This window comes from Opisthocomus hoazin, chromosome 24 (genome assembly GCF_030867145.1).
Source record: "Opisthocomus hoazin isolate bOpiHoa1 chromosome 24, bOpiHoa1.hap1, whole genome shotgun sequence".
NCBI lineage: Eukaryota > Metazoa > Chordata > Aves > Opisthocomiformes > Opisthocomidae > Opisthocomus > Opisthocomus hoazin.
The window spans coordinates 12147222-12164274 of NC_134437.1; positions in this window are offsets into that span (position 1 = coordinate 12147222).

A 17053-nucleotide genomic window follows, 5' to 3' on the forward strand; every position below is an offset into this window, starting at 1 on the left:
GGGGCCATCGCACGCTTCCCCCGGGAGCAGCAGGTCCCCATGTCCCCACGACGCCGGTGACAGCGGGGCCTGTCCCGCTCGGCCAGCCCGGCGCCATCGAGGCCCGGCGGCTGCCGGCCACCCCCGCCGCGGGGCTTCTCCTCAGGGCGTGCGAGGGACGGCAGCGCCCGCGGCGTTCCCGCCTCACCCGCGAGGTTCGGGGGCAGGGGGGGTGACATCTGTGGTTTGGGTTTTTTTTTCCCCAGTTTAGTCAGGGGCTAACGGGGTCCAGACACCGGTTTGCCCGCGATGAAGTAGCGGCAGCGCAGGATGAGGCGGCGGTGAAGGAAGGGGTTAAAGGGATTTTAACAGAAGTGGCATTACCTAATAGTTGCTGTGCATTTAAAGAGAGTTGATAGTGCCTATCTATTGTCTAAATTAACTGAAGCAGAGACTCCACAGCCTCCCTGGGCAGCCTGGGCCAGGGCTCTGTCACCCTCAGAGGGAAGAAGTTCTTCCTCATGTTCAGACGGAACTTCCTGTGCCTCACTTTGTGCCCATTGCCCCTTGTCCTGTCGCTGGGCACCACTGAAAAGAGCTTGGCCCCATCCTCCTGACACCCACCCTGCAGATATTTATAAGCATTTATTAGGTCCCCTCGCAGCCTTCTCCAGGCTGAACAAGCCCAGCTCCCTCAGCCTCTCCTCGTAGGAGAGATGTTCCAGTCCCCTCATCATCCTCGTAGCCCTCCTCTGGACTCTCTCCAGGAGCTCCTCATCTTTCTTGAACTGGGGAGCCCAGAACTGGACACAGTACTCCAGATGGGGCCTCACTAGGGCAGTGTAGAGGGGAAGGAGAACCTCCCTCGTCCTGCTGGCCACACTCTTCTTGATGCACCCCAGGATGCCATTGGCCTTCTTGGCAGCCAGGGCACGCTGCTGGCTCATGGTCAGCCTGTCGTCCACCAGGACACCCAGGTCCCTCTCCGCAGAGCTGCTCTCCAGCAGGGCCGCCCCAGCCTGTACTGGTGCCTGGGGTTGTTCCTCCCCAGGTGCAGGACCCTGCATTTGCCTTTGTTGAACCTCATCAGGTTCCTCTCTGGCCACCTCTCCAGCCTGTCCAGGTCTCGCTGAATGGCAGCACAGCCTGCTGGTGTATCCACCACTCCTCCCAGTTTGGTGTCATCAGCAAACTTGCTGAGGGTACACTCTAACTCTTCATCCGGGTCACTGATGAAGAAGTTAAACAAGGCCGGGCCCAGTGCTGACCCCTGGGGCACCCCACTGGTTACATGTTTGGTACAGAAGGGGAAGCGGACCTCCGCACAGCTGCGTTCGGGCGGGTTTTATAATGCTGACTTCTGCACAGCTGCGTTCGGGCGGGTTTTGCACAGAAGCAGCAGGAGAAGGTAAGCGGACCTGCACGCAATTGCGTTTGAGTGGTTTTTGTATGAATGCTAACTGTAATTGTGTTTGGGTGGTTTTTATACGAATGTTAACTGAAGTGATAATATTATAATTTGAATACCCGGGGATTTTATGTGAAAAGTTTTGCCTTTGTGCGTGTGTATGTGTGGCTGAGACACAGCACTGCGGTGAAGTGAGTGGGAGTCCCGATCTGCGGTTCCGTAACTCCGCGAGGAGCACGGCCAGAGACGGACAAAGTGCTTGGAATAATTACAAAGCCTGTAAATCTTCTGATGTGCAACTTGGGCTGCGGTAGTGCCTAATCACTCTCCTAAGTGACAGGGAGTGGGAACTGGTTAATTATTAAAGTGGCAGAGCAAAAGAAATCACTCCTTAGGGGGTTTGGGCTCGAACCTTGGGAGTATTTGAATGAGGGGGGGAATTGGATACAAAGGGGAGAAGAGAGATTTTATTGGAAAGGGGCATACGTGACTCCCGCCGGGTGGCAGGTAGCCTTAGATTGGGAACAACCTCCAGAAATCCTTACAAGTCCTGGGGTTGGGGGGCAAGCAGGAATAATTCCCTGCTTCGCACGTGGGCTAGCTCCTAGATTATATCAGAATTGGCACCAAGCTTGGGTCCTGCTGAAGTGTAAATCTTGTGATAAAAAGAGGTCCTGTGTATCTAGGAGGCGAGGAGCGCAGTGTCCTAAGTGCCTTCCCCGGACCCCACGGTTTTATAGCTGGGAAAGGTAGTGAAGCTGGTGCGTGGAAGGGAAAATTTGATTCCGGAAATTTGGGACGTGGGGGAGAAAGATTGGGAAGAAACTATAGTGAATTGTAAGAAGCGATTCGCGTGGAAACTTATTAAAAGAATAGCAAAAGGCAAGTTAAAGGGGCAGTAAGTCGCGAAATGGGTAACAATCAGGGAGGAGTTTTGAAAAAGAGTCCTTTAGGCTGTGTGCTCACTCACCGGAAAGACATTGCTGGGACCGGAGGCACAGAAAGTAAAAGGACCCTTATCAAATATTGCAATTAATAGTGGCCTCTACATAAATTGGAAGATGGGGCCAAGTGGCCATTAAACGAGTCAATAGATTATAATACTCTCTTGCAATTAATGCTGTTTTGAAGGAGAGAAGGAAAACGGGATGAGGTTTCATACGCAGATACGGAAACCATCCGGAGTGGCAAAGGGACTGTGGAATGATACCACCACAGGACCCCACGGTACTCGCACTCGAGCAAGAAAATAATAAAGAACTCGGGGGAAAACTGAGGCGGTGTTGTTCGGCATGTAGCATTCGGCAAAGATGTACTAAAGCTGACAAAATTCACCAGGCACCACAACAAGATCTGACTGACTTGTTTAAGCCTCCTCCTCAACCACAGGAACCGGATGCGAACTCGGATGAAATTCCCACTCCTTCAGACAGCCCTGTATCTTCCCGGACTAGGAAGAAATTCGCTACCATGGTCTTACAAGCACCTCTCCAAGAGGCAGTAGGACTTGATGGTGGAACTATGCTAATCAAAATACCTTTTTCCACCACCGATTTAGACGCCTGGAAAAAGGTAGCCCGGGAACATCGGGTCAACCCAGTGGGTGTCGCTAAACACTTTCAATTCATAATGAAACAACATAATCCAGATTGGAATGATATGCAATTACCATTAGAATATGTAACCGATACAGAGAAACAGTTAATTCTAAAAACTGCAGGTGATCTGGCTGAAGATCACTATAAGACTGCGGAAGGTGATGTTAAGGATTATTTCCCCCTCCAAGACCCAAAGTGGGATGCTAACAGGTCTGCTCATACGGAGAGACTGCAGGCATACCAAGAGTGGATTTTTAAAGGAATGGAAAGGGCCATTCCCAGAACTATCAAGTGGTCAGCTTTATATGCAGTTAAACAGGGTCCTTCCAAGTCCCCATCCGAATTCCTGGATCGACTGAGGGATGTAATGCGCCGTAACACACCGCTGGACCCTGGGTCAGAGGCAGGGATACAACAACTAGTCTCCCTATTTTTGGGTCAGTCTACAGGAGACATTAGGTGCAAACTCCAGAAGCTGCATCCTACAAAAAGGAGGAACTTGAAAGTCCTGCTGGATGAAGCATGGAGAGTGTTTAGCAATAGAGAAGAGGGATGCAGGCAAGGCCAGAGAATAGTGACAGTTGTTAGGGAAGAGGAAGGAAGAAGGCCTAGACAGGAATTGTCCCGGTTGGGTAAAGACCAACGTGCGCTGTGTAAAAGATTTGGTCATTGGAAAAGGGAATGTCCAAAAAATAAGGAAAAGGGACGAGGCCGCCAGATAGAAAAAATAGCCCATGTAAAGGAAGATTGACGGGGACCTGTGGAATCCACCCTAGCGGATCCACTGGTTATAATGAAGCTAGGGAAGGAACGAGAGGTAGAATTTTTGGTTGACATGGGGGCAACATACTCACTTTTGAATCAAGCCTTGATGCCCCTGGGGAGTGACTATATCGTGGTAAAAGGGGCAACTGGCCACAGTGAAAAGGCATACTTTTGTAAACCTTTGAAGTATAAATTAGGAAAACAATGGGGCATCCACAAATTCTTGTATATGCCCAACTCCCCAAAGGCACTTCTGGGAAGGGATTTGTTGGAACAACTGGGTGCAAAAATTACATTTGAAAAAGGAGAAATTACTCTGGAGGTAAAGGATCCACAATATATTCAGGTACTGAGTCTATTTCTAACCAGTCCTCCCACAGAAGGAAAAATTCCCGAGGAGATCCTAAACCAGGTGTACCCTGGGGTATGGGCCACTGATGTCCCTGGAAGAGCAAAGAATGCTCCACCCGTTGAAGTCAGACTCAAAGAAGGCCGGCAACTGGTAAGAGTTAAGCAATATCCCCTAAGACAGGAAGATAAAGAAGGAATCCGGCCAGAGATAGAAAGATTTTTACAATTAGGATTACTGAAAGAGTGCAAGTCGGATTTTAACACCCCTATACTACCTGTCTGTAAATCTGACGGGTCGTATCGGGTGGTCCAGGATTTGCGAGCCACAAACAAAATAACAGAGGACCTCTACCCAGTAGTAGCAAACCCATATACTTTGTTGACCGTATTGGCTCCCAAATTAACCTGGTTTACTGTTTTAGATTTGAAAGATGCCTTCTTTTGCCTCCCTCTCCATGAAGCCGGTCAGAAATTATTTGCATTTGAATGGGAGAACCCCAAAAGTGGTCGAAAGACTCAGCTCACTTGGACGGTGCTGCCACAAGGATTTAAGAACAGTCCTACCATCTTCGGTAATCAACTTGCAAAAGACTTGGAGTCCTGGGAAATCCCGTCTGAAGAAGGGAAATTGCTACAGTGTGGTTGTATCACTTGGACGGTGAGTCTACTAAATTTCTTGGGCTCCAAGGGTACCGGGTATCTAAAAAGAAGGCCCAGATAATGCAGCGCGAGGTGATTTACGTGGGCTATGAGATTAGTGCTGGACAAAGAACTCTGGGACAGGCCCGTAAAGAGGCAATATGCCAAACTCCGAGACCTCAGACAGTGAAAGAGCTACGGACTTTCTTGGGAATGACCGGCTGGTGCCGGCTGTGGATTTATAATTATGGGCTGCTTGTTAAACCACCGTATGCACTAACAGCTGCTGGACAAAATCACCTTGAATGGAACAAGGAGACCACGCAAGCCTTTGAACTGCTGAAAAAGGCTCTGATGTCGGCCCTTGCCCTAGGGCTCCCAGATGTGAGTAAGCCGTTTTTCCTTTTCTCTCACGAAAAGCAGGGGATTGCTCTGGGGATATCAGCACAAGATCTGGGTCCGTATCGACGAGCAGTTGCCTATCTCTCCAAACAACTGGATGCAACTGCGAAGGGTTGGCCTGGATGCCTGCGAGCAGTTGCAGCTGGAATATTAAATATACAGGAAGCCCGAAAATTTACCTTGGGCCAGAAAATGACTGTCTTGGTGTCCCACACGGTATCCACAGTATTGGAAGCAAAAGGAGGACACTGGCTTTCTCCACAAAGATTCCTGAGATATCAGGCTATACTGGCAGAGCAGGATGATGTGGAGATTACAGTTACTAACAATGTCAATCCAGCTGCCTTTCTCAGTGGAAACACAGGAGAACCAGTGCATCATGACTGCTTGGAGACCACTGAAACAACCTATGCAAGTCGCCCGGATTTGAGAGACAGCCCTATGGAAAACGGAGAAAACTGCTTCAAAGATGGAAGCAGCTATGTTCTGAGTGGCAGGAGACACGCGGGGCACGCTGTTACCACCAGTCAAGAAATCACAGAGTCAGGACCTTTGCCCATAAACACCTCCATGCAAAAGGCAGAGATAATTGCTTTAACCCGTGCCTTGGAATTGGCCCAAGGCAAAGTGGTGAATATCTACACAGACTCGAAGTGTGCCTTCGGAGCTGTGCATGCGCACGGAGCGATCTGGAAGGAAAGAGGACTATTGAACTCTCAAGGGAAAAACATCAAACATGCAGAAGAAATTCTGAAACTACTGGAGGCAGTTCAACTCCCCGAGAAAGTGGCAATCATGCATATTAAGGCGCACCAGAAAGTGAGCTCAGAATTGGAAAAAGGAAACGAGCTGGCGGACAGAGAGGCAAAACAGGTGGCTAAAACGGAGGGAAGAACTGAAGGGGCTTTAATCCCTGATGGACGAGTCTCCCTAGCAGGTAAGCCAGAATATACTAAGGAAGATCAGAAACTTATTACAGATTTAGAAGGGTCATAGAATGAGGAGGGGTGGGCTCAAACCCCATAGGGAAAACTAATCATTCCCTCCTGTCTGATATGGCATCTGGTAAGGGAAGAACACAGGAAAAGGCACTGGGGGACAGAGGCTCTGTATAAACATCTAATTAGAGAGATTGTGGCCAGAAACCTATACACCACGGTGAGACAGCTGACTCAGCAGTGCGATCTTTGCCTCCAGACTAATCCAAAAAATAACCCTAAACCAGAAATGGGTCAGACTGGAAAAGGTAATGGGCCTGGACAACAATGGCAAATTGATTTCACGGAACTCCCAAGAAAAGCGGGGTACCGATATCCACTGGTATTAACCGATACCTTTTCAGGTTGGCCGGAGGCATTCCCAACCAGGACAGCTAAAGCTCGGCAAGTAACTAAAGTATTAATACAAGAGATAATATCACATTTTGGGGTTCCAGCAACTATGTCTTCTGATAGGGGACCACATTTTGTTTCAAAAATACTACAACAAACTAGCCGTCACCTGGGTATAGATTGGCAACTCCACACCCCATACCGCCCTCAGTTGAGCGGCCAAGTGGAGAAAATGAACCACTTCATCAAGCAACAAATTGTGAAATTAGGGCAAGAAGCAAATTTGGCATGGCCTCAGTCCCTCCCTCTAGCCCTCCTGTGTATACGGACAAGGCCAAGGGCAAGGGAGGGACTGAGCCCCTTTGAGATCCTGTATGCACGACCCTACGGGATACAGAAGGGGATATCCACGCAAATTGGGGATGAAATTATGACTTCTTATTTGGTGGCATTGAGCAAACAATTAAGCAAAATCAGGAAACATGTGGTTGGAACCCGGGGGAGGGGTCTAGATGGACCTGTACTTCATATACACCCTGGAGATTATGTATATATCAAGTCTCTTGCAGAAAAAACTTCAGAGCCACAGTGGGAAGGACCATACCAAGTACTGCTCACCTCCTTCACGGCCATCAGGATCAAGGAACAGAACGCCTGGATTCATCACACCAGAGTCAAAAGGGCACCTAAACAGCCACGGGCATCGCAAGAAATTGGACCCTTGAAGCTCAAAGTATCAAGGCATTGATAAAAATTGTATTTTTAGGATGGACATTACCTAGAGGGGAAGCCTGGAGCCAAAACACCTATTTACAAATAACTGAAAATATGTCAAGAATACTGAACTTATCCGATTGTTGGATATGCAATACTCTCCCTCGGGGTGGGCTACAACTCCCTTTAATAGGAATATCGACTAGAAATTGGGCCATTTACACTAATGGAATGAACAGGAACGGATCACGTGTGTATGGGAAGGGGAATGCAAGAGAAGGACCAAGTTTTGACCTAGACCTCCCGCTCTCAGAAAAGGTAGTGATTTTGGGTCGTTGTTTAGGATTCGAAGACAAAACATGGATAGATATGAAAGACTGTCCTGCTGCCAAAGATTTAGGGACTTTTGATGCGGAAAGATTGAAACAGATTAAACTTGACTTCAAGTTTATACCTCATTCAAACACCAAGAAAGGAAAAAGGTAGGGAAGATGGTAGAGAACAGAACAAGGGTCCAAGATGCAACATGGGACCTGGATATTGGTGGCTTTGCGGTGACGGAAGGGCTAGAAAGAGCTTACCTTTAAGCTGGAAAGGACATTGTACTAGAGGGTACCTTACGCCTGGAGCAAGCATTCACAAAGGTACCTCCCCTCTTACGGGACTTTTAAGAACCCCCTGGATTCGTTTTAAGAGAGCGGAGAATCCGTTGGTAATTCGAGGCACCGGCTTTCATAGCTTTGTGCGATGGTTAATCCCCTCTTTGGGAGGAAGCGAGTTAGAGAAAGCTATAGTTAATATATCGGCTACTGTCGAAACTCCGGAAAATTTAACATTGGATGCCATACCAGGAATACAATTAGAAGTAGAATCTTTAAGCAAGGTGGTAAAGCAAAATCGAATGGGATTAGCTATGCTTTTAGCTGAGGAAGGAGGATTGTGCCTGGTTATTAATCAAACCTGTTGCACCTATGTAAACCAGAATAACAGAATAGAAACAGATTTGAATGAAATCTGGGAAAAGACCAAGGTGTTACATCGTTGCCCAAGATGATACATCCTGGGGTTTCTCGGAAATATGGGAAAAGCTCACCTCTTGGTTACCTAATTTAGGATGGCTGAGGCAATTATTTGTTACAATGGTTTGGATCATAATGCTAGGTATCATTTTGTGTATTTTGATTAGGTGTAGCCTTTGGTGTTGCAGGAGTACGGGAGATGCTTATAGTGAATCGAAAAGGAACCAATTACGATGAAAGCTGGAGTCCAATAAGTATTTTGAGAAGACGCTGAATAATGATGTACTATAACAGAATTAAGAGTAGTAAAAGAATTTACTGACTTCTTTGAAAAGGGGGGACTGAAGGAGGAAGGGGTTAAAAGGGATTTTAACAGAAGTGGCATTACCTAATAGTTGCTGTGCATTTAAAGAGAGTTGATAGTGCCTATCTATTGTCTAAATTAACTGAAGCAGAGAGTCTGGCATCTCCATCCAAAGGGGTCAGTTCCTGACAGGGGCTGGGAGTCGCCTCGAACCGGTCAAGACCAGCCCTGCTGTGTGGATGGGAGCCAGGGGAGAACTGAGTTTGCGCAGAAACAAAGGGCCATCAGCGAACACCATGATGAAGAGGATGGGCCTTCATCTTGGGACCCCCGACGACCACCACCAGGAGGCACTGCGCAAGCGCAGCTGGGAGGAGTCTATGGAAATTACTTCTTGGAACTGATTATAATATGGAAATTATTTCTCGGAACTGATTTTGATATGCAACGAGGATAGATGCATATGTATAGGCGTATTGGGAAATCTAATGTATATGTAATATTCGATTGTATAAATTGAAGAGACACGTTGCTGCTCGGCGCGCACGACTTTGGTGGGACTGCCCCCCGTGCTGCCCGGCGCCGAATAAACATCCCTGCTTTGCAGTCTGACAGACTGGGGAGTCTGCTTTCCGCACGCCAACACTCTGCTTTTATCCATAACCCCCTGCAAAGTCTGCAAAGCAGCCACAGGCCGGGTCAGGGCAGAGCAGCCGGGGCCAGGCCGGGCGCCAGGGACGAGCCGGTGCCGCCCTCTGCCGTCACCCCGCCCCCCCGAACGCGCTCTTTTCGCAGCCAGGAGCCTGCTTTGGGCATTTTCCTGCCCTTGTTCGAGGGCTCCCGGCCCTCCCGACGGGCTCTCCGAGCCTCTCCCCGCCATGGCCCCGGCCCCGGCCCGCCCGCTCCCGCAGCGGCCGCATCCTCGCGCCGAGCCCCGCGCGCCCCCGCAGCGCCGTTCGGGTGGGCTCCGCTCCGCTCCCCCTCGCGCCCCGCAGCCGCGCGCTTAACGGACAGCCTCGCGTTCCACCGTGATCCGTTGCAAGCGCGGGACGCGGCGGGACTCGAGCTCGGAACGCGGCCGCGGACGGACAGACGCTCGCCGCGCAGCCGCTCCCCACGGCCCGCCGGACCCCTTCGCCCGCCTCCCGCTGCCCCCCGAAGCCGCCGGGACGGCGCCCGCCGCGTCCCCCGCGCCCTCGGCGCCTGCTCCGTCCCGCCCGGCCGCCCTCCGCCGCGGCCGCGCCTCCGCCCGCCGCTCCCCCTGTTGGCTCTGGCGGCGCTGGGCGGGCCGCCGCGGCTGGGCCTGCCATGGCGGCACCGCCTTCCGCCCGCGGGCGGCCCGCCCCCGGGCCCTGCTCCAGCCGGGGCCGGCCGGGCCCCACCGAGCCCCCCGGGAGCCCGGCACCGCGCCCGGCAGCCGCCCCGCCGCCGCCGCCGCCGCCGCTGCCCCCCCCCGGCGCTGGCCCACGCCCGCCGGGACCGGGTTACCGGTAGGCGGAGGGGCTCGGCAGAAGCCGGCAGCGGTTGCGAAACCGGGCGAGCGAGTCGGGACGCTGCCGGCGAACACCACCCCGTCGGCTCGTCCGCGTCCCGGGAGCGGCGGGGAGCTCGGCGGCGGGAAGCGGCAGCCCGGTAAGAGAGAAGCGGGCGGGTGCCGCCCTCCGGGGACGGCTGCGGGGCGGTTGGGGCCCCGGCGGAGCGCTGACGGCCGCCTCGCCCGCAGGGCAGGAGAAGGAGCCGCTGGAGCACCTGTACCGGGTGGGCTCGCTGCTGGGCTCCGGCGGCTTCGGCACCGTGTACGCGGCTGTCCGGCTCTCCGACGGCAGCCCGGTAAGTGGCGGGGACGGCGGCGAGGAGGAGGAGGAGGAGGAGGAGGAGGAGGAGGAGGAAGGAGGGGGAGAGGCGGCGGGGCGGGCGGCATGCTCAGCCCGGCGCTGCCCTTGGCTTGCAGGTGGCCATCAAACACGTGCCCCGGGAGAGCATCGGCCGGTGGGGCGAACTGGTGAGTGGGGGGGGGCAGCGGGGCGGCAGCGGGGGGGATAGGCCGGGGCCCGGGAGGGGGGGAAGCGGGGGACGCGGAGCATCCCCGGGGCAGGGGGATGCCAGGACCGTTAGGGCAGGGGAGGGGGGCACCGGAGCATGCGTGGGGTCGGGAGATGCCAGGACTATTGGGGCCGGGCAGGGGGGAGTCACCGGGACTGAGAGATGCCAGGACCGTGGCGGCTGGTCAGGGGGGCACCGGGGGACGCAGAGCATCCCCGGGGCATGGCGATGCCCAGGACCACTGGGGCAGGGGAGGGGGGCACCGGAGCATCCCCGGGGCAGGGGGGGGCACTGGAGCATGCCTGGGGCAGGGCGATGCCAGGAGCGCTGGGGCCGGGCAGGGGGGGTCACGGGGACCGAGGGATGCCAGGACCGTTGGGGCCAGGCAGGGGGGCACCGGAGCATCCCAGGCAGGGGGTACCGGACCACCGGCGCAGCATCAGCCCCGCTGACAGCGTTGTGGTTCCCCCCGGCAGCCCTGTGGCACCCGTGTGCCGATGGAGATTGTGCTCCTGAAGCAGGTGGGCTCCGGGTTCCGCGGCGTCATCCAGCTCCTCGACTGGTACGAGCTGCCCGACTGCTACGTGCTGGTGCTGGAGCGTCCGGAGCCGTCGCAGGATCTCTTTGACTTCATCACAGAACGAGAGTTCCTGCCCGAGGATCTGGCTCGGGAGCTTTTCCGTCAGGTGCTGGAGGCCGTGCGACACTGCAACAACTGCGGCGTCCTGCACCGCGACATCAAGGACGAGAACATCATCGTCAACCTGGCCACCGGCGAGCTCAAGCTCATCGACTTCGGTTGCGGCACCTTCCTCAAGGACACCGTCTACACCGAATTTGACGGTGAGCCCACAGCCAGGAGGGTGCTGCCGGTACCGGGCACTGCACGGCCCAGCCTGCCCGGGCACCATTTGCTGGGGGGGGGAAGAAGAATTTTTAAACATTCAGCCGGCTGCCGAGCTGCGTTTTGGCCCGGGGTGGATGCTGTGAAACGGGAGCCAGCTCCCAGCGCTGCCAGCAGCCTGGGCCCCCCACCCTGCCCCGCGCTGGGGCGGGGGGAGCCCACCCAGCAGAACAACCGCCCCGGGGGGGGCTGCAAAGCCCCGCTCGCTCTGCAGCCACAGAAGGGACTGGGCTGCTCCGCTCCCTTTGATTGCCTTGGCTTATTTCTCTTTCATTTTTCGGCCAAGGCCAGGGGGGTGGGGAGGGGCAAGGCGTGGTTGTTCCCCACCCGTGGGGTGGTCTGGGGTTTTTTTCCCCCACCCTCGTGAGGGTCCGGCCTTCCCCGGGCGCGCGCTGACCTCTTCCGGCACCGGCGGCTGCTTTTTACAACCCAAAGTTTGTAAACAAGAGCCACGTGGTGACACCGGCTGTGTCCCGTGTCCCCGTCACCCCGCGTCCCCGGGGGTGAGGATGCTCGGGCCGGGAGCCCGCAGCGTCCGCCTGATGAGCTCCGCCTGTATCCCGCAGGAACGCGGGTGTACAGCCCGCCGGAGTGGGTGCGCTACCACCGCTACCACGGGCGCACGGCCACCATCTGGTCCCTGGGCGTGCTGCTCTACGCCATGGTCTGCGGGGACGTCCCCTTCGAGCAGGACGCCGACATCGCCCAGGGGCAGTTCTCCTTCCGGCGGAGGGTTTCTCCAGGTGGGTACCCGGCTCCGCGGCGAGGGGGGGATCGCGGGTTTTGGGAGATGGCACCAGGCACATGAGCCTCCCGCTTTTATGGCTGTGGAGGAGGTTCATCTTCCGTGGCTGGAGGAGATGGCCCAGGAGGAGGTTCATCTCCCACGGTTAGTTGGATGAGGTGGCACATGTCCTCCCATCTTGCTCTCCAAAATGGATAATCACTTGGGAGGCTTGGGTGCAGCTCTGAGCACACTCAGTATGGCCTGGGCAGCGTGGACGGTGGCACAAGGTGGACAAGAGCCTTCTCTGCCTGACCGGCGGTTTCTGGTTTCTCTCCCCAGAGTGCCAGCAGCTCATCAGATGGTGTTTGTCCGTGTGCCCCTCGGACAGGCCAACTCTGGAAGACATCTTCCACCATCCTTGGCTGCAAGGCACTCACCTGCCCTAGGAGTCATCCGAGATCCACCTGCACAGTTGGATCCAGGAGCCTGGCAAGTAACAACCCCACACAGCTCCTGGCCATAAGAAGCAAAGAACACCAGATTTTTCTCCTCGTGAGCGTAGCACTGAGCAGGGATCATCAGATGGAAACGCGCACATCTTGTCCTGGAGCTGGGCTGGAGACCTGGTGGCCACCATCCAACCCAGCTGTCCTGGACTCCATCTGAATGACCCTGTCTCATCTGGTGTTTTGCCAGTCAATTTTTTGAGTTTTGGTTCTGTGTTTGGAGGCTCCCGGGTGTCTTCCTGACCTGCTGAATTTTGGGACCGCGAGAGGATCGGACACCTTATTGCGAGAAAAGCTTCAGTGGGGCCGGGGGGGATGCACTGGTTGGGGTGGAGAGCAGGAACCGCGGCCGAATGGCTGTCTCTTCTCCGCTGTCACCGTGCTCGAGTGCCTTCAGTTGCGATCTGGGCTGCGCTGGAGGAAATACTTGAATTTTCCTGCACTGCCGCTTTTCCAAGACTCGCCTGGCTATACCGTTCCTTTTCCCTTTTCAAGAAAAAACAGGTCAGAAGATGCTGGGGAGCCAAGCGGGCGATGGCTCGCCTCCTGTGCCTCCATCTCGCGGGGATTTTCTGGGGTTCTTTGCTTCTTTGTGCCCTCACGAATGCACAAACAGTGCAAAGCAGCAGAGCTAGAAACATGTACAAAGTTATATAGGAGCAAAGTTTGATATCCAGTTGTTAATAGTGATAAGATTTTACATTGTTTCTCTTTTCCACTTTTTGTCGTTTAATGTATTTTCATGAATTTGTCTTTCTTTTTTTTTTTAACAAAGTTCTAGCCAGTAGGATAACTTATTTATTTATTTATAATTCCGGTGGGTTTCCAACCCACGCCTTGCTGCTACAGCTGCCGATGCCCCGGTTTTCCGTTCGGGTCTCCCCTCCGTGTCTGTCCTGTGTCCAGCCCCGGGCCCGCGGTGTTTCTGGCGGGTGTCTGGCGGAGGTGTGGAGCGCCCGCCTGCTCCCAGCTGTGCTGGGCACTGGGGTTTCCTTGCCACGGGCAGGTCCGTTTGCAGCTGAGTTTTGGTTTTCCTCACAGGTGTCTTGTTCGGGGCTGGAGAGGAGGAGCCGGCCCGGGCTGTCTGCACTGTCGAGTCTTTACGTGTCACCAACTGCGGAGCCGGTGGGGATTTTTTTTTGTTAATAATGTTGTACAGGGGAATTCAGAAGTCTTATTTTTTTATGTGGTTTTAAATAAAAACAAACTACTTGATGTGATGGAGTCATTCTTGTTCAGAATCGAAAGTTGCCAGAGATCCTGGGCTCGCTCTGCAGATCCTGGGCTCGCTGCCACAGTCCTGGGCTCGCTGTGCCCCCCGAAGCACCCCCCTGTCCCTCGGCAGCGGGGGATGCAGAGGGAAGCAGCAGCCACACGCCGGGTCAGGGCAGAGCAGCCGGGGCCAGGCCGGGCGCCAGGGACGAGCCGGTGCCACCCTCTGCCGTCACCCCGTCCCCCCGAACGCGCTCTTTTTGCAGCCAGGAGCCTGCTTTTGGCATTTTCCTGCCCTTGTTCGAGGGCTCCTGGCCCTCCCGACGGGCTCTCCGAGCCTCTCCCCAACCCCTCAGCGGGAGCCATCCGCCCGCCGAGCCAGGCACCAGCGCTGAGGGGCCGGCCAGAGCCCTGCGTGGCCGGGGCTGAGCTGGGGGGTGACAGCTGTCCCTTTCCCCATGTCCCCAGTGCCCGAGACGCCCCGAGGGACGCCCAGCTCCCCTCCTGCCATTGCCCGGCCCTTTGCAGATGGGGAAACTGAGGCGCCGCGTGAGGCACGGGCTCACGGGCCATGGCCACACCGGCCACCCGACTGTGACAGAGGCGGCTGCGAAGTCACCGGGGGCCATCGCACGCTTCCCCCGGGAGCAGCAGGTCCCCATGTCCCCACGACGCCGGTGACAGCGGGGCCTGTCCCGCTCGGCCAGCCCGGCGCCATCGAGGCCCGGCGGCTGCCGGCCACCCCCGCCGCGGGGCTTCTCCTCAGGGCGTGCGAGGGACGGCAGCGCCCGCGGCGTTCCCGCCTCACCCGCGAGGTTCGGGGGCAGGGGGGGTGACATCTGTGGTTTGGGTTTTTTTTTCCCCAGTTTAGTCAGGGGCTAACGGGGTCCAGACACCGGTTTGCCCGCGATGAAGTAGCGGCAGCGCGGGATGAGGCGGCGGTGAAGGAAGGGGTTAAAGGGATTTTAACAGAAGTGGCATTACCTAATAGTTGCTGTGCATTTAAAGAGAGTTGATAGTGCCTATCTATTGTCTAAATTAACTGAAGCAGAGACTCCACAGCCTCCCTGGGCAGCCTGGGCCAGGGCTCCGTCACCCTCAGAGGGAAGAAGTTCTTCCTCATGTTCAGACGGAACTTCCTGTGCCTCACTTTGTGCCCATTGCCCCTTGTCCTGTCGCTGGGCACCACTGAAAAGAGCTTGGCCCCATCCTCCTGACACCCACCCTGCAGATATTTATAAGCATTTATTAGGTCCCCTCGCAGCCTTCTCCAGGCTGAACAAGCCCAGCTCCCTCAGCCTCTCCTCGTAGGAGAGATGTTCCAGTCCCCTCATCATCCTCGTAGCCCTCCTCTGGACTCTCTCCAGGAGCTCCTCATCTTTCTTGAACTGGGGAGCCCAGAACTGGACACAGTACTCCAGATGGGGCCTCACTAGGGCAGTGTAGAGGGGAAGGAGAACCTCCCTCGACCTGCTGGCCACACTCTTCTTGATGCACCCCAGGATGCCACTGGCCTTCTTGGCAGCCAGGGCACGCTGCTGGCTCATGGTCAGCCTGTCGTCCACCAGGACACCCAGGTCCCTCTCCGCAGAGCTGCTCTCCAGCAGGGCCGCCCCAGCCTGTACTGGTGCCTGGGGTTGTTCCCCCCCAGGTGCAGGACCCTGCATTTGCCTTTGTTGAACCTCATCAGGTTCCTCTCTGCCCACCTCTCCAGCCTGTCCAGGTCTCGCTGAATGGCAGCACAGCCTGCTGGTGTATCCACCACTCCTCCCAGTTTGGTGTCATCAGCAAACTTGCTGAGGGTACACTCTAACTCTTCATCCAGGTCACTGATGAAGAAGTTAAACAAGGCCGGGCCCAGTGCTGACCCCTGGGGCACCCCACTGGTTACATGTTTGGTACAGAAGGGGAAGCGGACCTCCGCACAGTTGCGTTCGGGTGGGTTTTATAATGCTGACTTCTGCACAGCTGCGTTCGGGCGGGTTTTGCACAGAAGCAGCAGGAGAAGGTAAGCGGACCTGCACGCAATTGCGTTTGAGTGGTTTTTGTATGAATGCTAACTGTAATTGTGTTTGGGTGGTTTTTATACGAATGTTAACTGAAGTGATAATATTATAATTTGAATACCCGGGGATTTTATGTGAAAAGTTTTGCCTTTGTGCGTGTGTATGTGTGGCTGAGACACAGCACTGCGGTGAAGTGAGTGGGAGTCCCGATCTGCGGTTCCGTAACTCCGCGAGGAGCACGGACAGAGACGGACAAAGTGCTTGGAATAATTACAAAGCCTGTAAATCTTCTGATGTGCAACTTGGGCTGCGGTAGTGCCTAATCACTCTCCTAAGTGACAGGGAGTGGGAACTGGTTAATTATTAAAGTGGCAGAGCAAAAGAAATCACTCCTTAGGGGGTTTGGGTTCGAACCTTGGGAGTATTTGAATGAGGGGGGGAATTGGATACAAAGGGGAGAAGAGAGATTTTATTGGAAAGGGGCATTCGTGACTCCCGCCGGGTGGCAGGTAGCCTTAGATTGGGAACAACCTCCAGAAATCCTTACAAGTCCTGGGGTTGGGGGGCAAGCAGGAATAATTCCCTGCTTCGCACGTGGGCTAGCTCCTAGATTATATCAGAATTGGCACCAAGCTTGGGTCCTGTTGAAGTGTAAATCTTGTGATAAAAAGAGGTCCTGTGTATCTAGGAGGCGAGGAGCGCAGTGTCCTAAGTGCCTTCCCCGGACCCCACGGTTTTATAGCTGGGAAAGGTAGTGAAGCTGGTGCGTGGAAGGGAAAATTTGATTCCGGAAATTTGGGACGTGGGGGAGAAAGATTGGGAAGAAACTATAGTGAATTGTAAGAAGCGATTCGCGTGGAAACTTATTAAAAGAATAGCAAAAGGCAAGTTAAAGGGGCAATAAGTCGCGAAATGGGTAACAATCAGGGAGGAGTTTTGAAAAAGAGTCCTTTAGGCTGTGTGCTCACTCACTGGAAAGACATTGCTGGGACCGGAGGCACAGAAAGTAAAAGGACCCTTATCAAATATTGCAATTAATAGTGGCCTCTACATAAATTGGAAGATGGGGCCAAGTGGCCATTAAACGGGTCAATAGATTATAATACTCTCTTGCAATTAATGCTGTTTTGAAGGAGAGAAGGAAA